Here is a 24757-nt window from a genome sequence, read left to right as displayed (position 1 = left end):
GCCAGCCACTATGAGTGTTTGCTTATATAATTCTCTTTGTATTTGATTCTATAATGGTAAAAATATATTGACAGAAGTAAGACTGGTGGTTTCTTTGGATGAGAGTGGAGGTATGTGATTCTAACTAGGTGTAAAAGACATTCCTTAGGTGATGACATGTTTTGACTTTTGATTATGTTGCTAGATTTGACTAGATGTATCAAAATTTATGAAATTGTACACTTCACAAAGGTGCATCTTTGTAAATGTAAAGCATGCCTTGAGAAAGTCCTTTTTAAAAAGGAAATTTATTCCTCAGTTCTTGCTATTTCCATCTACATGGCTTCATTCTCAGGAGGCTCTCCAGGTGTGGCACCAAGAGCCCACAGCAGTGTATATGTCTCAGGCCAGGAACTCCATGGAAAGAGAGTTTTCTTCTGTATAAAGCTATGTCCTAGATTCCCACTGGAAGAATTGAGGTCATGTGAACTTCTTTGAACAAATCACTATCTAGGAATGATGGTGGGAATCTTGAATTGGCCAGGCCTTGGTAGATCATGCTATGAAAACTGGTGATGTTAGTTCTACAAAGCTACAGAAGTTGTGAGTGGGGAAGTCTTTTCCAAAAGGAAAGCGCAGGTGCTTTAACTGAAGGATAGAGGAATAGGTGCAGATGTCACAGAGGTCTTCCACATAGACTTTTCCTAGAGAGAACCTTCCTGGCTAGGCACCCACCTCTCTTTTAGATTTTGCACCTTTCAGAAGTAGATAGACCTTCTGTCTCATCACTTTTGTGATTTATGCCTTCACAAGGAAGCAGAAAGACAGAGACATTGGAATCAAAGGCAGGTAGTTTCAGTCTCAGCTCTGCTTCTTCCTGTCTGCTGCTGCTTTTTTAAAGCTCTCTAAGAATCAAGTTTCCTCACCTATGAGTGAGGGATAACTATTGGACCTACCTCAGAAACTTCTGTAAAGACTCATAAGATAATTCATAGCAAGTTTTATTTAGCATTGTGCTGACATACAGTAAGCCTTTCATCATTGTCATTGATTATTACCAGTTTTAGTATTTTTGAATGACTTTTAACATCTGAGTATTTACCCCTAACCAGCTCCAGCAGGTGTACTGGTGCCCTGCCCTTGTTTCCTCAGGGCTTTCATTCCCAGAACCACCTGTAGCATCCTACTTCCAGGTCTCCCTCATATCCTGTTTGAAGCCTTTCTCTAGCATTGTCTTGCCAGGGAGGTAGCCCAGAAGTATTAGTGAATTGGTACTTCTCAGAATATTCTGCTGTGCATTCTGCAGCATCCCTCCACAGCCCCTTGTATAACTGAGCTCTCTCTTTTCACTGTGGTAGAGTGTCTATTAATGCTGCATTGCTTTGCTTCCCTTCCCTGTCTAATTTCCTTACTTCCCTTTCTGAGCTCACTTCTAAAAATATTGGCATCCAAACTTCATTCCTGTTCCTGTTCTCAGGGAACCAAACCTGAGACCCCGACTACATAAGGAAGTTAAAATATCACATTTTTCTGCTCTTGGATAGAATTATAGCAACTTGTGTAGTGTTACCATGGGGTAGAATTATTTCTTGTGGAGCACAGATACAGATTGGCAGCTTTTTAGAGCTTTGATGGATAAAATATGTTGGAAAAGAATTAATTATTCCTTAATAAATGCAGTTTTCTGGGTAGGTAGATTCTATAAAAACATTTATAGGAGAGGGATGCAACAAAGGAAGTGAATCCCAAAAGATCTTTTCACTGGAAAGAAAGGAGCGTGGAGTCACTCCTCTCCTAGGGGAGTGCTCTGTAAATATTGGCTGGCTGATTGATTACTGTGGCTTCCAAGCAAGGGCTATCTATCACTCAGTGTCAGAATAATGAGTCATCAGTTTATGTGCAGCCGAATGACTTTGCAGAATCAGAGCTTGGACGGCCCAGTACATTCCTGTAAGAGGGCTGCCGCTCTTGTAGCTGTATTGCATTATTGGTGGGGGGCTAGCCTGAGTAAACAAGGGCTACACCAGGCTCCACGGGGACCCATGGTTACAATGAATCTTACTGCAGGCTTATTGGGAAATAACTCTAGCAAGGGTCCACAGTCCCATATTTTGATCCCTCATATTCCACTGCTTTCCTGGGTGACCCGCACGAATGCCCTGTGCTCTCTGGCCCTTAGTTTCCTTTGCTGTCAATGGAGAGGGTTGGATGCAGAGCACTTAGTTATTCATACTTTGGGAGCTCTATGAACTCTATTGCCTTGTCAATCTTATGTTCAACCATTGCATCTTATACATGATGTGGGTGAGAAGCAAATGACACTCTTGCACTATACAAGTGGAATCACTTTACAAGTGGATTGGGCAAAAGGATGCATTCACTAGCTTCCCTGCCAAATTCTTCATTTCAGTACAGAATCTTGTGTAATTCCTGAGACTTGATAAGGAGAATTCAGGGGTGAGGGGTTTATGCATGGGGGGTTAGGTGGAGCACGGCAGTGTGCACCGAATGTCACCCTTGACTATGAGAGAGGTGGGCTGGGACTCAAGCTCCACACTTTCTGGCTCTTGACACTCAGTATTTTCATTTCTAAAATGAGAAAAAATAATTCTTCTAGCATAAGGTTAGGATTAGGCACATGTGAGAGATTTCTATTATAATACTTGTCTGAAAATGTGAATTTGTTCCAGTGAGATTGATATATTAAGAAACAATTTGGGCCTAATGCAAATTTCACACTTGCTTGTGCACAATGTCATCAGTGACATACAATAGGAGAATGCAGAAAATGGTGCTCAGTTGAACCAAACCATATAGGAAACCACAAAATACACAAGAACACACATCAAATATCTACCAGCTATGGAAGTTATAAGCCATACTCATCCATGCCAGGTGTTCCAACTTTCTGTTCAACTCTTACTTCTTTACACTCAATAATTCATAAGCTGCAAGTCTTTTTAAGGGTTGGCTTCCACAAGCCAACCTCAGGGTTTTCAAGATAAAGTGCTACATTTATTGGTATATTTAGATATTTTTAAATGATTCAACATGTATAAAAGTACTCCTGTTTGGAAGCCACTTATTCTTTTTCATGCTCTGTGATTTGTTCTTTTTTAATGCTTCCCTTTTTTACTCTACTTCATTAATCCACGTGATCTTCATAATGGGCAGCAATGCCAACACCACATTTCCTAAACAGTTCTAGGCTGGGCACCAGAAGGGAGTGTAGCTCTTCATTCTGAATGCTTCTCACTTAACTTGGGTTAGGGGTCCCTCTGCATCTAAATCAATAAAGACTCAGATATGGCCATGATGGAGTCTTGTCATAGAAATATTCTACAAGGGTGGGAAAAGCAGCAACAGTTATCATTATGAACTGGCTCGACTGTGCAGTATGTGCACATTTCAAGGCATGTCTTTTTTTTTTTTTTTTTTTTTCAGAACTGGGGATTGAACTCAGGCCCTTGCGCTTGCCAGGGAAGTGAGTATTTCACTGAGCCATCTCCCTGGCCCAAGGCATGTCTTCTTGATCTGCTCCAATCTGCTGCTATTTTATTTTTCAGAATCTGAATACAAGGTGGTTCAGTCCATAGTTGGTAACGTGAAAGACACGTGTTAAGATACTTTTATCTGAGCCTGGAGTCTAACCTTTTTCATGCAGAGAAGTAGTCTGTCTGCTTTTGGGAACTGAGCCCATGTAGTAGCAGGTTAGAGAGGAGATCACAGAGGAACAGGGATTTGTGTGTGTGTGTGTGTGTGTGTGTGTGTGTGTGTGTGTGTGTAACCAAATGTATCATGAACATCTTACAAATGAACCAACTTCTCTGCTTTTCTCTCGCTCTTGGCCTTGCTAGACTTGCTATGAGCAGCTGCACTCACACATCTTACAACAGTTGGGTCATTGAGATGCTCTCCCTTTTTTTCACCAGGAGAAATTGGATCATAGATATTCTTCCTTAGTTCAGAATCAGTGAAATGTATGGCTGGATGTGATGGTGCACACCTGTAATCTCAGCACTTAGGAGGCTGAGGCGGGAGGATCATTGTGAGTTCCAAACCAGACTGGGCTAGAAAGTCATCCCAAGGCTCGCCTGAACTGCATAGTGAGACCTTATCTCAAAAAGACAGGAAAAAATATACAAAGAGAATTAGTGAAATGTGAGGGCAGGATATAACTTGTTTATATTTTTATGGGCACATGGAGTTTGATTTGTGTGAAAGATTACAAAGATAGACTCAATTCATCAGCTCTCTCTCTGTGTACCCTCAGTTTTCTCTGTTACTTTGGAGATTCTATCACCAAGTAGGTGCAATTTTTCTGCTTACTTTTTAAATTTCATTTGACCCCATGATTTGCTTTGACCAATAAAATATAACAGAAATAACTACATCAGTTCTGAGGCTACCTAAGAAGAGCTCTTGTATGTCTTGGCTTCCTAGATTAGACCTCTGCCATTGCCAAGGTAACATTCCCAGTCCAGCCAGTTAAAGGATCGGAGACATGTGAATTGGATCCAGGTCACTCAGTTGCTTATCCAAGATCATTTTAGAGTATCAGCTAATCCAAGATTTGAGAACTAAGTAAATGCCTATTTTTAAAAGCTATTCTGTGGGTGCCGTTAAGTCAGTATTATTGTGGCAACAGATGACTGATCTGCTGGGGAGAGAATTAGTGGCTTCATGTATTACATAGTGTGCAACAGACACCTTACATTTATTGGTTTCAGTTCTCCTAACAACACATTGCGATAAGGTTCTCTACCTCTAACTGAAATGAGAATTGTGAAGTTGACCTCACAGGGGTCAACCAGTTAGTAGATGGTTTCTTTGAGATATTAAACCAGTCCTTTCCCACCAACTCCGTGTACTCATTGGTGTTTGGTGTGTTCATGCTCAGAATGCCAGGTTGACAATAGCTATTTGTTGAAAGAGCTCAATAGTTTGGAGTAAATGAGACATATAATCTTGTAGATTATATTATCCTGAGATTGATTAAACTATATCTCCCAATGATTCTTTAATAAATTCCACTATGAAGATCTTCTATTTGTGAAAATATTCAAATCATGGTTAAGTGGGTGAGAGCTGAACAGACAACCCATCAAAGTAGATACATAAATGGTAATAAGCTAATGGAAAGATACTAAATATCATTAGTCATCTGGGAATTGTAAACTGAAACCATAATAAAGTATCATCTATTGAACTGACTAAAATTTTAAAAACCTACAGTATCCAGTGATGGTGAGAATGTAAAGCAACTACAATTGTCATACACTACAGTTGTAAATTAGTACAACAGAAAAGAGTTTCACAGGTTTTTGAAACACAAATTTTAATCTGCACAAATTATGTGACTCTCTAATTCAAGGTGTCATGGTAAATGAAAACATGTCCCATACACAGACTTGTACACTGATGCTTATAGAAGTTTTATTCATAATAGCTGCAAAGTAAAAACAACTCCCAAAACCCACCTACAAGTGAAAGGGTAAACTAAAAATGAATGAAATATTAGTACATGCAGAAGTGTGGATGCATTCTAAAAATATGCTGAAAGAAGGTATATATAAAAGTGTTCATCCTCTGTAATTCCATTTATATGGAATTTATGGTGACAAGTGAAGAATCTAGTGTCAGTAAATTAGTGTTCGTCTGGGGAATTAATTAAGAAGAGACATAATGGATCTTGCTGGAGTGATGGAATTACTTTATGCTTTGGTGTTGGTGAAAGCTATACTGGTATAGAAATGTGTTAAAAGTTATGAAAAAGGCGACTAGGTGTATTTGTTGACTACAAGTCTTGCCTCAATAAAATTGATTTTTTCAAAGAGACTTAACATGACGTCTTCTGAAGGTCACGTGGCTAAGATTTACTAGGGAATGATGGATGGGGGACATAATCAGCTTCCTGGAGCTTGGAAGAAAACAGCTCCAAACTGCCCAAGACAATTCAAGACCATGGTTAGCACCACACCATGTTACTTGAGGTGACAGGCTCAAAAGTGGCTTATGCCAGAGCCAGACAAGAGTAAAAAGCCACCTGAAAAGGGTGGCTTAAAAACTTCTTTAATGAATGCTTCCTATATGCCGAATATGTAAGGCTCTGTATATATGTTGTTTCATTTTATTCTAACTACTTGTAAATGTAGGACTATTATTATCCTCATTTTACGCTTGAGATATCAGATGTTGTCCTCAATGTAATTTTAAAAGAAAAAGGGAAGTAGTACATATTGAAGTGCATATGCACACACGCACGCACTTGCACACACACACACACACACACACGATGCACATGCACAGGTTAAACTTTAATGTGTTGGTGCAGGTTTTTGAAAGGGGAAAGGACATTCTTGTATTTCTTGTGTAACTGTGTTCTGCTGCCAAGCTGTTTGAAGGCAGAAGCAGTCAGCAGGCAAACGAGTGTGTGTGTCAATGTGTAGAGGAATTACAGGTACATTTCCCCAAGCCTCTGGCAGATTGTTTTTTACGTGCAAAATTACTTGTCAGGCAGACTTTTTTCTCTTAGTTCTCCTAGGATGGGAACAACAGTGTTACATAAGATACATCAGCAGTGGCAGTGTTAGGTTTGCATAGCACCTGACCAAGGCTGGGGGAGGCAGCTGCAGCAAGAGCTGAGAGCTGGAGGGTGAGGCTCAGGGCAGGGTGTTGGGTGAGAGAATGGGGCAGAGATGAGCTCTTCTCCTGCAAAAACTGGAGAACTCAGAGCTCAAGCCTGACTCCACACTTGCCACCATGTCCTCCCAGCCACACCGTTATCACCATGGTTCCAGTCCTTACTACTTGGCTGGGTCCTAGAAGTGCCTTCTAAGTGGATCTTTGCTTTGCGGTGTTTCCTTGTGTAGCACCTCACTCTAGTACTTTGTAGACATGTGTGTTCTTTCCCCACTGTCTTCTATCAAGGAAGCCAAGCACCCTATAAACTCAACTTTCTCACAGAGAGCATTTCATAAACACCAAGAATTCAGAAACTCCCAAGCCTCAAATACTCCATCTCTCTTTCCTTACTCTTGTCCACCCTTGCTCCTCACGCGTGGACCTGAAGTGTGCACCATGCTGAGCTTTGCCGCTGGTCTGTTTAGTCCTTGTGTAGTTTTCCTTCCTTTCTCTGTCTCCCTCCCTTTCCTCCTGACTGTGGCTCACAGAGTCCTGCACAATCTTCCCCCTGCTCCCACTCCAGCCCCGTCTTACTCTAAGCCCCCCTTTCCTTCCCTCTACTCCAACTACTCTTACTAATGTGCTCCTTATTCTTTTCTGTCTCAGAACCTTTGCATGTACCATTTCCACTGACTGGAATGCTCACATCCTCCCCCACAGTAGCCCAAATCATAGCTGGTTCTTTGTTTTATCGTTCCCAGCCACCTGCACTTCTCTCTCTTTCCCTTTCTTTTTGATTTCATTAGTACATATTTGCAGTACACACTGGTTGCATTCCCTGTGAAAGACTGGTACCTGTCCGTCACACATTTCAATTGCCTTCTTTTTCTCCTTCCTCTTTTACTTTGCCAGCATCAGATTCATTTATTATCTTTTCAGACCTTTTAAGGCTATTAATAATATTTACAGACTGAAAACCAGTCTAATAAACCAAAGAACATATAAAATGTAGACAACTTATAAATAAAGACAATTGTACTAAGAGAAGGTACACTTTTGTTTGAGACAGAGCTTCACTGTAGTGCAGGCTGGCCTTCAGCTCACTATATAGCCCAGGCTGGCCTCGAACTCACAGAGAGCTTCCTGCCTCCACCTCCTGAGTGCTGGGATTACAGGTGTGCACCACCACAGCTGAGCAAGCTGGCCAAAGCACACTTTTAAATGAATTATAATACCTATTTTTTCTTTCTCTTTTTTTCTATTATCATTCCTTTATTTCATTATATATATATGCTTTTTCTTATATAAGAGAAAATATGCAATATTGAACTTTGTGTATCTGAATTACTTCACTTAACATTATGGACTTGAGGTGTATCCATTTTCCTGCAAATGACTCAAGTTTATCCTTCTTTACTACAGAGTAGTATTCCATTATGTATAAATACCACATCTTTAATCCATTCATATGTTTATGGATATGTAGGCTGTTTTCAAGATTTAACTGCTATGAATTATGTTACTATAAAACATGGGGGAGGCTGGTGAGATGGCTCAGTCAGTGGTCTAAAGCACCTACTTAGAACAAACTATAAAACATGGGTACGCATACATTCCTGTGGAATGATGTCTTTAATTTTTTGGGAAAATAATCTAGAAGGGAAATAGGTTGAATTTCTACTTTTAACTTTTGCAGGAATCCGCAGACTGATTTTCATAGTGATTGTACCAGTTTATTCTCCCACCAATGGAGAAGGGTTCCTTACCCCTCACAGTCTCATTCACTATTGGTTGACTTCTTAATGGGAGTTGTTCCTTCTCAGATGAGATGGGAATCTCAGTGTTGTTTCAATTTGCATTTCTTGAATGGTCAGTGACACTGAATATTTTTTCCTGTATCTATTAGCCATTTGTATTTCTTCTTCTGAGAAGCCCTTGATTCTTATATGTTCTTCAGATTTCAGCTAGGTCATTTTTCCAGGGAGTTCTGTAACCTTTACTATCACTCTGCATGTTTCTTTGCAACAAACAATACTAACAATGAGAAATTGTATATAATGTTGATGTGATTATTTGTTATTTTTTTCTCCCACCAGACTATAAGTTTCATGAAAATCCAGCCATACCTATTTTAGCCATTGCTTATTACTAGTGTCTGGCACATAGAAGAGACTGAATAGATACTTGTTGAATGAATGAGTGGCTGGCTATACCTCACTGCCTCATTTAATGTTAAAGAAATCACAATATTAAGGGTAAAGCCATATTTTGCAGTTCACAAATAAATTTCATGAACAATGCCTTGAATGATACGACCTGGACTTTCAAGATTATCAGGGCTGGGATGCCAGCCTGCTCTTCACATGAGAAGGTTCAGCAAGGCTAAGTGACTTTCACCATGTCAGGCAGCTTTTCAGGAACCTCCTCCTTCAGCTTTGTCACGCTTCCATCCCCGGAGTCACTGTTTGCAGAAAGATGTGCTTGCCTAATGTGTCAGTGCTGGGGCTTTGTTTATTTCCATTACTCATAGAGTAGATTGTGAGACTTGGGAGGGTGACATATTCAGAGCCCAGAGAAAGATACAGTATAATGTGGGACTTTATTACATTACCCTTCAGAAGATGAATTGGAGCTGCCAAGCATTTGTCTAAATCAATAAACAGTGTGGCATTAACTGGTGTGAGTTTCATTTTTCCTCCCCGAATGAGGAACAGTTGGCATACAGGGAATGCATAAACCCCACACACCTGTTCTTTGGCAATGACCGCCAAGAGCTAAAGATCCATTAAAAAGAAGGCGGAGTGGAGAGAACATGGGGTTTTGGAGCTACAGTGGCCCTGGTTTCAGATTCTGGCTGTTCTAGTCACTAGCTGTGTCATCTGGACCTCACTTTTCTGATCTGAAAGCTGCAAACCATGAGCTACTCTTCATCATCCCCATAGGTTCCTGGTGTGCTCGATTCCTCTCTCTCCCAGATCCAGTCAACTTTGCCTCAATAATATATCCTGAATCTTTTGCATTCTTGACACCATCCTGTATTTTACCACCATAGGACTTCCACAGTGACCTCCTATGTTTCTATGACTCCTCTCTTTCTCCCTCTGGAAACCATTCTTCACACAAGATCCAGAAATGCCTTAAAACCCACGTTTGCATTATCGCTGCTTTAGGGAGGGTCACCTGACGTCTCTTCCCTGAGTCCCACAAAGTGTGCTCTGTCTTGCATACTGCTCCTCCTCCTGGCCTTAGTGCTCAGCTCCACTCATACTGACCTCTTTTCTACTCTTCTGGCACATGATGCTCACCCCTATTCTGGGCCTTTGTAGTTACTGTTGCTGCTTTTCTCTTCTGTTTGTCCTGTTTTCTTATATTTGCACAACCATCTCCTTGTCATTGAGATTTCAGCTCAAATATCACTTCTACAAATGCTTTCTGCTCTGCCAGCCTCTTTCCTCTGCATCTCCATTTAATTTTTATAGCACTGGTCCCATACCAAATGATCTCATTTACTTGCACATTTTCATGATTGTGTTTGACTCCTTTGTTAGAATATAAACTTCAAAGAGTGAGAATATTGCCTATCCCCCTGCACTTTTGCATAGAGTGTCCCAATAGAATTTTTGAATAAAAAAGTACTAACAGGTTACTCAGTGTAAACAAGCTTTTTTTTTTAATCTTCCTATCACAGTAAGATCTGAGGACTCTTAGGGATAGGTTTTTGGTGCAAGTGAACAATATATGCTTTTTAGAGAGTTATACCTCTTGTCATAAGTTGCCCTCAGAGCTTTAGAAGACTTTGGTGGGGCTGACCTGACTTTTCTGGCATTTATGTGAGGAGCAAGGGGGAAATCTTGAATGTTTTTAACCTAGGAATGTGTTGCTTTACTTCTGTGGAATCATGCAGCAGATATAAAGCCCTTTACCCATCCATGCATCTATGCATCCATGCATCCATGCATCCATGCATCCATGCATCCATCCATCCATCCGTCCAATAAATTTGGTGTCCTTGATGGTTGGCTCTATGCAGACCCTGGATTGGGTGGCAGGAATGCAATATTGAACAAAACACCCTGTTCTCCTTCTTGTGACAGCTCATAACTGACAGAACTATTTTAATGATGATACCTTATTAGAGCAGGGTAGTGGTACACAGAGACAATATCTTCTCCATATTTCCATTTTAAACCATTTTCTCCTTAGCCAAATGGAACCTGTGTGTTCTGCTAAACTGCCCTCTCCAGCTTGATAAATGGCCAGCCACTTCTTTTTCATGCATGTGTGTGTGCGTGAGCACAAGTGTGTGCACATGTATATGTGTGTGTGTGTGTGTGTGATTACTTTGTGATTTCTAAATTAGATTTTTTAAATGCTATAGTTTCTTCAAGGACTTAAAGTTGATATACTTCTTACAGCAGGAAATCCAATCTCTTTAGCCTCTCACAGTCTGAACTCAATCCCTGGCAACATCTTTGGATGCTGCATTTTTCCTTGAGCCTGGTGAGTGGATGTCCCAGGCTATGCACTTTATACTTCAGGGCTTCTGTTGTTATGACAGCCAAGAATGCCTCATTAGTTTAAACTTATTGAAATTTTATTGGCTGATGACTTGAGGCCAAGCTCCCAGTTTTCCTCTCTGAGATGCCCCTTGGCTGCATCCCTTCTAGAGGAGCCAGGCCCATCCCTCTGGAATCCCATGTCACATTACTCTCTTCTCTACTCCCCTTCACTGTAGCTCCCCATGCCCTCACCTGTCTACCCAGTCCAACTCTTGCCAGGCTGCAACTCTGTTTCACTTTTCATCTTTTAATGCAGGCCCAATCACAATATCAATGACATACTTTATAAATGCAGAGAAAACAATCCTGCAATTCATATTGGAATCAGAAGAGACCCAGAATAGCAAAAGCAATTTTGGACAACAAGAGCAAAGCAGGAGAGGTACCAATACCTGACTTCAAGTTATACACAAAGTGTGAGTGATAAAAACAGCATGGTACTGAAATGAAAATAGATGTGTGGCTCGATGGAACTGAAGGATACAGAGAATTCCCCAGACTCATTCAGCTATTTGCTCTTCAACAAAGGGACCAAAGGCATGTGTTGGAGGAAAGACAACCTAGTCGACAAGTGGTGCTGATAAAACTGGTTATCTGTTTGCAGAAGACTCAAACTAGACCTTGTCCCTCACCATACACTAAGTTAAAATAAAAATGTATTGAAGATCTAAACATTAAAACAGAAACATTAAGCCTACTTGAAGATAAAATAAGTGAAACACTTAAAGACAGGTGTAGGAAAGGATTTTCAAAACCAGAATCTCAATGGCACAAGAAATAACAAGAATCAAAAAACAAGGTCATATGTCAGACTAAAAAATTTCTTTACAAAAAAAATCAGTTAATAGAGTGAAGAGACAACTTAGAGAGTCTGGTTAAAATTTTTTTTCCAGTTACTCTTGAGACAGAGGATGTGTATTTAGAATAGGCAAAGAACTGAAAAAAATTGAACCACCTAAAATTAAAGACCCAGTCAAAAAATGGACAACAGAAATGAGCAGACACTTCACAGAGGAGTACAAATAGTTGGCACATATGGGAAAAAACATTCAAAATTTCTGGTCATCACAGAAAGGCAAATTAAAGGGCTGGTGAGATGGCTCAGTGATCTAAAGCACCTACTTAGAACAAGCTTAGCAAAGCACAGGGACCGCAGTTCAATCCCCCAGCACCACATGCCAGTCAACCCCGCCCCCTGGTGGGCTGAGCTGGCCACACACACACACACACACACACACACAAATAAATAAATAAAATAAATAAATTTTAAAAAAAGAAAGGAAAATTAAAGCAATGCTAGAACTCCATCTAACTCTGGAAAGAGTGGCAACCATTAATAATTAAATAATAACAAATGCCAGCATTACTGTGGTGAGAAAGGAATGCTCCTGACTTGTTGGCGGGAATGTGAACTAGTATAGCCATTATGGACATCAGTCTGGAGATTTCTCAAAGAATTGGAATTAGAAATTCCACATGAGCCAGCTCTCCCCCTTCTAGGCATCTTCCCCAAAGAACTTAAGACATCATTCTTCAGTGATACATGTGACAAAACAATTTCTGATAGCTAAATCCTGGAAGCAACCTGCATACCCCACAGATGATTGGATAAAGAAAATACGATATCTATATATGATGGAGTGCTACCTGACTGTAAAGAATGACAAATTTGAGACATTTGTAGGAAAATGAATGCACTTGGAAAATATAATATTGAGTGAAAGAAACTAGACACAAGAGCTTAGATACCATATTGTATCTCTCACTTGAATGGGGCAAAGTACAAAGAGAACATATTAAAAGACAGATATAAGGGAAAAACAGAATGGATCTCTTGGAATAAGGAAGTTGTTGAAGGTAAAAAGAGAGGTATGAAGAGGAGGAGAAGGGGAACTGAGTGGAATGTAGATGTGCCAGGTGCAGGACCATTGATAACCACAATTAATGTAAATATTATATGCCACAACACATGTTATGATTAATAACATTACTAAGACTGAAAAATGGCGAGGGGAGTTGGAGGACAAGGGAAGAAGGGGTTGATATAAAAAAAGACAAGCTGCAGTACTTGCACACTACCACACCCCGAGATGATTGCGAACTGTGTGAACTGCAAACAGGTACTAATGAAATTAAAATTAAAATTAAAATATTATGTCTGAGGTTACAGTTAAGGCTGGGGCTTTCAGGACAGGTGTCTGCAAGGGGGCACTGAGGTGGGGGCTCAGACTTGAAGGTTAAACTGGGGGATGGACTTCAGGCAGAGGCCATGAGTGAAGACCTGAGGGGAGCGGGCCCCAGCTGTGCTGCCAGGGGATTAAATGAACTGCTGCAGTTTCGCAGCATGTGATGAGTGTCACCGTGGTTGTTCCCAGGATGAGCCTAGGATGACAGCTAAATGATCACTTAAAAGACCCAGTGTCTTTTTGTATGGTACTCTCTCTACTTTTTGCATGTTTAAGTTATTCTATTATATATAAAAAATGAATAAAAGTTAATATTGATGTTGGCTTTTATACTTCCTATTTGCAAAGCAGTGGGAGTATTCTGTGGGGCACCTTGAGGCAGTAGTTAAGGGTGTAGAATCTGGAGCCCCATTGTTTGTTTGGGTCCCTGCTCTGCTCTTTCCTAGTCCTGTGACCTTGTGCCCCTGACTTGTGCCTTGGTTTCCTGATCTATAAGACAGAGACAATTTTATTACTTATATCATTGATGTTATTCTTATTGATGGGATTAATTTAAAAATTTAAAGGTATACTTAAGTTAAAAGTGTGAATTGGTATAAACGTGTTAAGCTAATGGCCAACTTTGAGTACTTACTGAGTGTTGTGCTAAGTATGTCACGTGTATCTCATTGAATATGTACCACTAGGTAGGTATTATTAACCCATTTTGCAGGTATAGACAAATGAGTAGCTTGCCTGGGGCTACACAATGAATGGCAGAACCAGGTTGCCATGCAGATATTTTGTCTTCCGAGTCCACCCCTTCACTGACCTCCCACAGAGGCTTGGTTTAAACTTTGTAGACAGTCCACACCTAACACATGAATAACAAAAGACTATCTGCCCAAGAAATATTTATTGAGTATCTACAATGGGGCTTGGCTCCCTTAAAAATGCCAGGGTTACAATGGGATGCAGTAAATCCCCCTCAGAGCTTTGGTCCAAGTGTGATAAATCAGTAAGTGAAGGCACAAACCAGCTAATTTCAGACACAGCTAAATCCCATGAAGAAAATAAAAGCCAGATAACAGGATAGAGAGCAACTAGTGAGCTTTTGTGTGACTGTCCCCATGGGGCAGGCCACAGGGTGCCAAGGAAGAAAGGTTTCCTCCCTTTCCTGGCTGCAGCTTGTCTTTGCTGATAAGTGAGGCCACGTGCCTCCCGGTGCTTACCACAGGTAGCGGGCTTACATTGACTTTATAGAAAAAAGAGGGAGAATAAGCCTGTGCCCCCCATACACCTCAGCCCAGGCCTTGCACCTTGTCCATACTGTGAATGGGGAAACAAGGGGGAAAAGCTGGGCCACGTTACTGTGAGGAATTTGATTCTGACTCCTAGATGGTCAGGCCTATGAAGCCAGATCAGTGTGGAGAACATCAATTTATTGTATGTCCATGTTTGTTTAAATCTATAGCTTTCTTGGGCCAGCCAAATAGCTCAGTGGATTAAAGCGCCTGTGAGCAGGTATAGGGCCGGAGATTCGATCCCAGGGCCTGCTGAGCTGGCCCCGCTCTCAGAGTACGCTGTGATTGAGACTGGGTGTGGTGGTGTGCCTATAATCCCAGCTCTTGGGAGTCTGTAAACAGGAGGATCACTATGTGTCTGATCTGGTAGTGCGACCCTGAACACGCTGTAGTCCCTTCAATAAAATACAAAAAAATCAGTCAATCTATGGCTTTCTTGTGGTGGAACTGAGGAGGCAGGCTTCAAATCACCACCAAACCCTCTAGACTTTCTCCAAATGTAGTAGCATATTCACAGTGTACTGCAGCCTAGAGGTGAGGCACGTGCAGGACAGAAACACACTCCCTTTCAGAGGGAGAAGCAGGGTTTCCTCTGTGACTGTGTTTTTATTTCACAGCCTCATTGTGGCCAAGATGGATAATGAATATAAAATCATAGTGATACTTGAGGCGAAGGGACCTTACTCACTGAAGCAGGCTGTATTTTTTGAACCTAAACTCAGGTTCTATATAGGCTGACAAAGGTAAGTAAGCTACATTTGAGAGACATTCTAGAATGAGACATAGGCTCCCTAAGAGCAGGTTTCTCGGTAGTTTAGGGGCTGAGTGATATGGTGGGCTTCCTGAATCTGAGGGGAGCCAGGACGGCTTTTTGCTACACCTGTGTATCATCAGTCCTCTTTGCTCATCTTCCAGAAAACTGGCTCAGGAGAGGTGTGAGTATTCTACAGCCGCACAATAAGTTATTGAAACAATCAATACTCTATATGGTCTAATCTTATGATTTCCTCGCGTCTTTGGGATCTAGGTTTGGTTTGCTCTTCCTTTTCTAGTTGTTGAACGTGCAGCATTAGGGTGTTTATTTGTTCCTGTTCTATTTTCCTAATGTGTGAGTTCACAGCTATGAATTTCCCTCTGAGAACTGCTTTCATCGTATCCCATAAATTCCGATAAGTTGTGCTTGAATTTTCATTGAATTGTAGATATTGTTGAATTTCTTGTTTAATTTCATCTGTGACTCATTGGTTGCTGAGTAGGGTGTCATTTAATTTCCATGTATTGAAAGTTCTTTTCTGGTTTCTTTTGTCATTTATTTCCAGTTTCATTGCACTGTGGTCAGATACCATGTTGTTATGTTGAGCTGTGGGGGACTCAGGTCAATAATTTCTGACATTGCCAGTTAAACAGAAGACCCAATGCTATTATGGGCTACTGGACTCTTTTAGAATATTTTGCTGAGTTTACACACCTATAATATTCAACAACAGAACTTAAAAAAATTGGGATATAACTATGAATGTCCATTTTGTATCTGTGTATTCAAAGTGGTTGGGATAGATATATAGTTGCATTCTCTTAATGAATAGAATGATTTGTTCTAATGGTGTTTGTAAGTAGGATCACAAGTCTGCATCTTGTACAGCAATTAACCACTAAGAAGAATATATGCAGTGTATTATATGTTGAAACTGTACTTTCGATTTGATTTGAAACTGTCTCATTGCTATATGTTTATCAATAAAACTTTGAAAAGAAAAAGAAATACTCTATATGGGGCCAAGAAATAGCCGTGACTCATTCACATGGCTGACACTGACAAAAGTTCCACAATCTGAGGTACAGGATCTCAGCATAAATCCTGAGGGGATTTCACTGACCTTATCAGAACCAAAAGCTACAACTCTTATTGCATAGGTCCTGCTTTACCTTGGTCTTAACCATCCAGCAGAAAAGTATAAAAACGAAGTATAAGAAGTAAAGCCATGCTGTTATGTTGAGCTGTAGAGAACTCAGGTCAACAATTTCTGACATTGCCAGTGAAGCAGAAGACCCAATACTATTATGGACTACTGGACTCTTTCAGAATATTTTGCTGAGTTAACACACCTATAATATTCAAATAATGGAACTTAACAAATAAAAGGGATACAGATGAATGTCTATTTTGTATCTTTGTATTCAAAATGGTTAGGATAGATATATAGTTACAATCTCTTAATGAGTAGAGGGATTTGTTCTAATAGTGTTTGTATATAGAATATCATGTCTGCATCTTGTACAGCAATTAACCACTAGGAAAAATGTATGCAATGTGTTAATTATTGAAATTGTCCTACCGATTTGGTTTGAAACTGTCTCATTGCTATTTGTTTCTCAATAAAATTATGGAAAAAATACTCTATATGAAGCAATCAAGGCAAATGTCATAAAAAGAGATTTTGTTGTACTTTCCACAGTCTAAAACTCTCCATAGTTTTCCATTGCTCTAACAAAGAAAATTAAATTTTACCATATCCCCAACACCCTGTATGACTTGGTCCAGTCTATTTTGATTTTGTCTCACTTTTTCCTACCTTTTGCATTTTAATTTATCCATCATAAACTTCTTTTAGCTCCTTAGACATGCTCATCTCTTCCCTTCAACTCTTCTATGTGTTATTTCCTCTCTTTAGAACATCCTCACCTGCCTCATCTCTACTCTTCTCCATGCTTCAGCCACATCAGTCCTTCCATCATGTTTCCCTGGGCCCTTTGGGTTGAACTCACTCTCCTGTTTTTGTGCCTCCCACACCCTGCACTCCCCTGGTGCCTTCCTCTGCCCAGCATTCAGCATAGAGAGGACCTGACTTGTGACATGAGCATTGAAGATGATGGTTCGTGTGTGGTTCTCTCTCCAGGGAACCTGGTTCGGTTGTGTCTAGCAAGATAAACTAAGGGAGGTGGAAGCTAATTTCCTGAGTATCTTCCCAACACTAACTCTTTTTACTTGTCTTGATTTAATGCCTCAGGGATCAGTGTTTTAACTTCACACTGGTGGGTTCCTCATAGTTTTAATAATTCCCTCTCTGCCCCTTCTATCTACCATAAGAAGAAGGGATCCAGTTCCTTCCCTGCCAGCAGCCAGAAGGTTCAAGCAGACCCTCTGCCCATGGTGCCTCACTCATTCTGGGGAAAATCCAAAAGATTTCTGAGAGTCTTTGGGGATGGAGTTAGGGACTTTAGCTGTGGCTCCAGATGCTGAAATATCCAGCCCCAGATTGTGGCAGATTTTCAGTTTTTATTGTAAACAGATTTTCTTAGGAAACAGAGCAGTTTCCAGTCTGTCTGTTTCTCTGGTGTTAGGGCAAAGGACTCTGTAAAGTCTGGCCTAGAACCTGTGGATTAATTGTTTGATGTTGGCTTTCTGGAGGGTACTTGGATCTTTACTGCATAATGACTTTGCCCTGTGGAAAAACAATAAATACAGAAAATTCCCAATAAGGCCATCTGGAAAAAGTGACAAGAAATAAACATTTATCAAGTGCCTCTCAAGTGGCAGAATCTGTGCAAGGTTCTTTACATCTTTTGTTCCACTTAAGGCTCACACGACTAGGCTCACACGACTCCAAGGGTTTAATAGTACTCGTGCTATTTAGGGATAAATTTGCTCAGGTTTGCCGAGCCCTTACCACATCCCAGAATTTATGTTGAGAGATTAATTTGCATCATCTCTTTGGACCATTGTCACATTCCTGTAAGAGAGGGACATTATTAAGGTCCCTTCAGTGAAGCTCAGAGATGCCAGGTAACCAATATGGGTTTATGCTCTATAGAGGTGGTATTGGAACCCTGTGAAGGTTCATTATTTCAGTGCATTAATCAGCTTATGATAATCAGCTTTAAAATGGAAAGATTTGCTTAAGTTCATGGTTCTCGAGGTTTCTATCCATGACCAAGTGACCCTATTGCTTCTGGGTCTGTGACAAGGCAAAGGGTGCATGCTGGAGGAATCTGCTCAGCTCATGGTGGCCAGGCAGAAGAGAAAGAGGAAAAGGAGAGGACAGAGCATTGTCATCCCTTAAGGGCACCTGTTCAATGACCTAATTTTCTTACACCTCCTAGAGGCTCCTCCACCTTCTAATAGCATGATGGCTAGGGATCAACCCTTGACTACATGAACCTTTGGCTGATGATCAAAATTCACACCAGAGCATCTTGTGCCCAGCATTTCTTCTTACCATTAGGCCATTACCTTGATTATTCTGAGGCTCTCTGAAGGACATCAGTTTAGGACACAGTCTTCCACACCAGCATTTCCTTGGGGTGGGTTTAGGAGACACAGTTTTCTTTTTCAACAACTAACCCATTAATTTCTAAATGCTCAGTTGTGATAAATCATATACCTCAAAGTATGATGGTGTAGTAACAATAATTGGCTTATGTTTCCCCTTGTGCATAACTCACAATCACACAGGATCATTATAGTAAGAAGTAAGAAAATATGAACAAAATAGTAAGAAGTCCAAGCATATGGAAGCTCATAGTAAATCCAAGCATTTTGTGAGTCTGCCATGGTTACTGAACCTTTCAAGATACTTACATTTGCTTATGGACTTAAAAAAAATTTATTTGTTTGGTATAGGGTCTCACTACACAGCTTGGACTCAGTGATCCTCCTTTAGTGCTGGGATTATAAGTGTGTCCTACCACCCCTGGTTTTAGGGCTGGCATGACATGTGGTACCAAGGATCAAACTCAGAACATTGCACTTGCCAGGCAGTAGCTTAGACCACCAAGCTATCTTCCTACCACCTTTGCAATACTTTCATTCCCTTCTTTCTGAGACAAGGTTTTGCTCTGTAGTTGTGACTGTGAATCTTGATATGTCAGCTTCATTGGATTAATAAACACCTAGCAGTTCAATAAAGCATGCTGCCAGGTGTGTCTGAGGGGCTCACGAAAGCATGACCTTGTGTACTGTATGTGGTCTCTCACCTCTTCCTCATTGGCATTGGTCCCCTCTTCTGCTTTCCAGCCATCATGAACTGTGAAATTTTATTCTGCTGTGCTCTTGTCATGAGGTGTCTGCCTGGGAGGTCCTGTCCACATACTGAATATGCTGAAGCCGTGAGCTAAATTAAACCTTTCCCTTTAAGTTGTGGGTATTTGGTGTGACATTCATTGATGGGAAAGTTGACTCATAATAGTAATTTATACTCCTCTTAAGCTCACTATGTAGCGCAGGCTGGCCTTGAACTCACAACCTTCCTGCCTAAGTCTCCTATATGCTGATATTACAGGTATGTACCACTGTGTCCATCTGACTTACAGCATTTTAAAAGAGTACTATGTGGGCGAAGGACAGAACCGAGGTAAGAATATATCCTGAGATAAGCTTTGGACTTTGACAGAACTCTATAGTGGATGGAGGTCATGAGAGTTAACTGGACAGAAACTGTGTGGGTTTTATTAAGTAGACCATTCATATATGAATTAATTATTCAGCCAAATACATTCATTCATTCATTTAATATCTCATTTCTTCTATTATTTATTGGGTACGTTTGCCATTCAACTCATTAGAACTCTTTAGTCATTCAATAGAATTTTTGGTTCAGTGTGTGAGGTTCTGCACTCTCGAAAGGAAAATGTGAACTCAATAGAAATTTATGTCTTGTTCTGGGCTCAATAGGCACAAGCCAAGAATTACTGGCACATTTGAATAAATCCAAAGACTTGAATATCCACTGTCATTTTTGTTTAGGGGAGTGTGTGTGTGTGTGTGTGTGTGTGTGTGTGTGTGTGTGTGTGTGATTTGCAGTCTTACTCTTAGTATTTTTCCAGGCAGGGATCTAAGCATCATGGAAATAGCTTTATGTCTTAGGGCAAAACCAGAACCTATATGTGCACACAGTGCTAGGGCCTGGGATGGCCATATTCCTTAGCAACTTTGTTATTTCTGGTAAGTCAAAGAATATTTCTAAGTCTCACTTTCCCTAACTGGAAAGGAAGCAGGTTGACCAAATGACCTGGGATTTATTTTATGATTGTTGATCAAGTGCACAGTCCTGTGTTCTCAGCAGGGGATCACTTCCTTTCTTCCTTTGTTCTGTGTTTGCAGTAAGGATTCATGGAGAGATGACCCAGTTTAGCTTTGCTCTTTACACACTGGGGAGGAAATGTGTCCTTCCTTTGGTGTCCCACCACTTAATTGTTGGTAGTGACGAAGGGGTAAAAAATAATGGAACTGACTACATGTGTTGTAACTAAAACAAGAACAGCTCTTGACAGCATGAATTTCTTCTCTATATATGGCTTAAATCTTCTTTGTCAAAAGGAGAAAATTAGACAAAGAAAGAAATTTTGAAAGGATAATGAGTCCTCTTTTCTTTCTGCTGCTTTTCTTCCTAGGGCAGTGAAGTCAAAATGTCCTGGCTTCACCCTACTGACCCCACCTGAGTTTAGACTGCTGGATTATTCTCACTCACCCCTGAGATACCCACATGGCAGGGTTAGATTCTGCTTCTCTGTGTCTTGGTACAGAACCTGGAACCTCATTCCTGGAGGTTTTCCTTTGATATTTGTTTTTTCACTTGTCCCTAGGCTTATCTTTAGAATTCTTCAATAGAAGTGGTCATACATCTCTAAAGGAAAGTCAAGATCTAGAAATTCACCTAAGAGATCATTTTCAAGGTATCAAACTAAAAGGAGGTGTTATATGGAGGAATTCCTAGGATTCTGTATCACAGTGACCTAGAATAACTATTGGTAATTTTGTAAAAAACCTGGTTACAATGTAACACGACTGATGTCCTCTTTGTGATAGTGACAGAGGCATGAATATGTAGATATATTGATACATAGAAAAACATCAGAATTCACGTGTGTCCCTCAGCTTTCCATTGCCATAACAAGCTATCTGAGATAAGCGATTTAGAAGGAGGAAAGATTTATTTTGGCTCGCAGTTTTGGAGGTTTCCATCCAGGGTACCATCGTTTCTGCCCCCGTGATGATGCGGAACATCATGGTGATCATGGTGGAATGCTGTAGTGGAGCAACGCTGCTCACTGTGTGGTAGCCAGGAAGCAAAAGGCATGGCGGAGTCCTTAGCTGGGGCCTGAAGACAACATATACCCTTCAAAGATGTTCCACCAGTGACTCACTTCCTCCAACTAGGCCTTCCTGCCAGAGTGTCCTCCTCTTCTGGGTAGTGCCACCGGCTGGCAATATAAACTTGAGCATGTGGCCTTTGGGGGACATGTCAGCTTCATTATTTATTTATTTATTTTTATGTATTTGGTACAGGCTCTCACTACGCAGCTCAGACTTGTAGTGATCCTCCTGTTTTCAGCCTCCCGAGCCCTGGGATTACAAGTGTATGCCACCTCACTTGGTCTCAGTGGTCGGCTCAGTGCACCGGGAGTGGGGCCAGTGTGGCATGTGGTACTGGAGATCAAACCCCGGTCCCTGTGCTTGCCTAAGCAGGCCTTTAGTCTGCTGAGCTATCTCACCAGCTCTGACATGTCAGATTTAAACCATGACATAATCTCTGGATGGAGATATGGTGGGTAAATTAACTTTGTCTTCTTTTACTTAGCTGTCATTTTATAGTTTTTTACAGTAGTCATATTTCACTTGTAACAAAAATGCAACAGCTATTATCTTAGATCTTAAATAGGAAACCAATATATAGAGAAGTCACATGTCTTTCAACAAGGCTATAACAGATTATAATTTGATTTTTCTCCTTCTATACTCAAGCTGTTTTCATGTGATATCCTGCTATCTCCCCTAAAATACCATCAAGAAGGATCCACCAGGAAAATCCCAATTTCAAACATTCTGCCATGTTGCTCGTCTGGGTAAGCCCTGTGTGTAGAAGCAGTAGGCATGCTTTGGAGGTCTGTTTTACCAGTTCCTTAGCTGTGAGACTTTGGGGCTCAATTTTTGTCACCTGAAGAGTGGGGTTAATAATGATTCCTCTCTTAGAGGGCAACTGGGAGGATTCTGTGGATGATGCTTTGGAGAACTGCTTAGCAGAGTGGGTACCAAATGCATGTGAACTCCTGCTGGGAGGCTCATCTGTTTCAATTTGAAACTCGGAAAATGGGAGCGCTGTAACTGCTCTCTTTCCTTCGCCCCTCATGGGAGTTCAGTGGTGAGACAGCACGTGAGCTGTGGCAAGATGGTTTAAGCAAATCAATGAGCCCCCAAAAGTGAACGGAACACAGACTGGCTTGTGTTTCTACAGGACAAAGACCACTTTAAGGTGGAGCTCAATTAACCTTTGGTGATGCTCCCATACACCATTTATGTTTTGAAAGCATTGAATACTCTTCATTGCGAACCTTACATCCCTGAGGAATGACCACGTAAATCTTGCTGAAGTATATATGACAGACACCCTCAATCATTAAAAAAAATGCATGAAAAAAAATAACATGGCATCAAACTACACGTTTAAGTCTAGCCTCTGAGAAAAGTTTTATGCTTCCATTAGTGATTTAGGGACTTTTTTCCCTCCTCCTTGAATATACTTCTGGGCTGTGAAAATGAAATAGTTTTTCTGTAATAACTCTTGGTGAACATGTCACCTGAGCTGCTTGGCTGTAAAAATGATTAAAGATTATGTGTGAGGAGTGAAGAAATAAGGTTGAGGAGTCCTTTTGTCAGGCATTGTCTCATGAGAGCTCTGCAAGCTGTCATTAGCAGGAGCATCCTCTTTTATCCCACCCCAGTCGAGGAATAATGAATCAGCTATATCTTTTAGGTGCTCGAAGCCTCTGCCATTTGCACTGACGTAATCAAGGCTTGAGCCTAAACTATGGCAGAAATACAGCCAACTGACAGGCACTGTGCAAAACCCTATTCTGATGAACTCATCAAACCAAAGAGTGCATGTCTACGCCTCCCAGGTTGTGGGGAGCTCTCTGTCTTCCTGGGTTAAGTTAAATTTCCTAATCCATATGTTGCTCTTTTCCCATGGCAGCCAAACCTGAAACATGCCAGGAGAAAAAGCATTTCTTAAAAAAATGTTACCTGGGCTAGGCTCTGTCTAGGGAGTTACTTGGTTCTACCAGAAACTCTCAATGTGTGGTTATTATTACTTATTGCTGGGGAAATAGGTGCAGAAAATGTAAGTAAGAGGGCCTGGGAGATAGCTCAGCAGCTTAAGTACCTGCCCAGCAAGCACAAGGTTCTGAGTGTGATTCCTGGTACCAAATAAAACAAAACAAAAACCAAACAGAAATATAAAAAGAAAATTTAAGTAAGTTACTCAAGCTGACAAGTCTATTAGAAATCCAGAAATCTTTAAAGGATCCTTTTCCATTCTACTCTATGCATCCATACAGTCTTCACCAGGTCTCATGAACTCTGAAATATAGCTGTTGTCTGATAGCTGTTTCTCATCTCCATTACCTCTAGGCTGATGCCGTCCTCCGTCACTGGTCACCAGCACTACAGTGAAAGCCTCTGATGCACATTCCTGCCATAACTCTAATCCTTGCAATTTGTATTTGTTCATTTATTCTCATCCCCTCCTCCCTGGAGGTTTTTCACCCAGGACCTAAAACTACATCTTCAGTGCTTTATTTTTATTTTGAAATAGGGTCTCACTATGTTGTTCAGTTGCTCAAACTGAGCTCCAACTTATAATCCTCCTGCCTCAGCCTCTCAGAGTGCTGAGATTATAGGTATATAACAGCACGAGCAGCTTGAAACCCACTTTTTGTTCAGCAGTACAACTATTCACTCTAAACATGCCAATCAGATTTCATATTCTGTCATTCCTTTATGACATCCCTGCAGTTTCTCCTCCCACCTAAGTTAAGATCCGAACTTCCCCACCACCTCTCTCTCTGCTTTTCTTGCCTGGTTATCCATCCCCTTTCTTGTCATGCTGAGACCTCTCTGAGCTTTCTGTGTATGAAAGGAGCTTGGTATGAGCTTTACAAAATACAGCAGATGATGTAAGTAGGAGTGACTGGTGTTGAAGACCTGAGACCTCTCTGGCTTATGACCATGCTGGAGGGGCCAAATATGTGGTGAATGCTTAAATTTTAAAAACGACTACAATAGGGGCTGGTGAGATGGCTCAGTGGTCTAAAGCACCTACTTAGAACAAACTTAGCAAAGCACAGGGAC

At 40.8% G+C, this 24757-nt stretch overlaps 1 protein-coding gene and 1 non-coding gene across 2 annotated transcripts in view; both read left to right on the top strand.

Moving 5' to 3' along the window:
* Shisa9 (shisa family member 9) overlaps positions 1-24757 on the top strand; it is a 321503-nt gene that overhangs the window by 113740 nt on the left and 183006 nt on the right. The gene's annotated exons all lie outside the window — the stretch shown is intronic.
* LOC111813522 lies at positions 14543-14676 on the top strand. The gene has a single exon (XR_002818756.1). It is a non-coding gene; the product is annotated as a small nucleolar RNA SNORA51 (small nucleolar RNA).

The sequence above is a fragment of the Octodon degus genome, unplaced genomic scaffold (genome assembly GCF_000260255.1).
Source record: "Octodon degus isolate 3935 unplaced genomic scaffold, OctDeg1.0 scaffold00195, whole genome shotgun sequence".
NCBI lineage: Eukaryota > Metazoa > Chordata > Mammalia > Rodentia > Octodontidae > Octodon > Octodon degus.
Note: the sequence above shows the minus strand (reverse complement) of the source record. Positions and strands in the feature narration are given on the sequence as shown.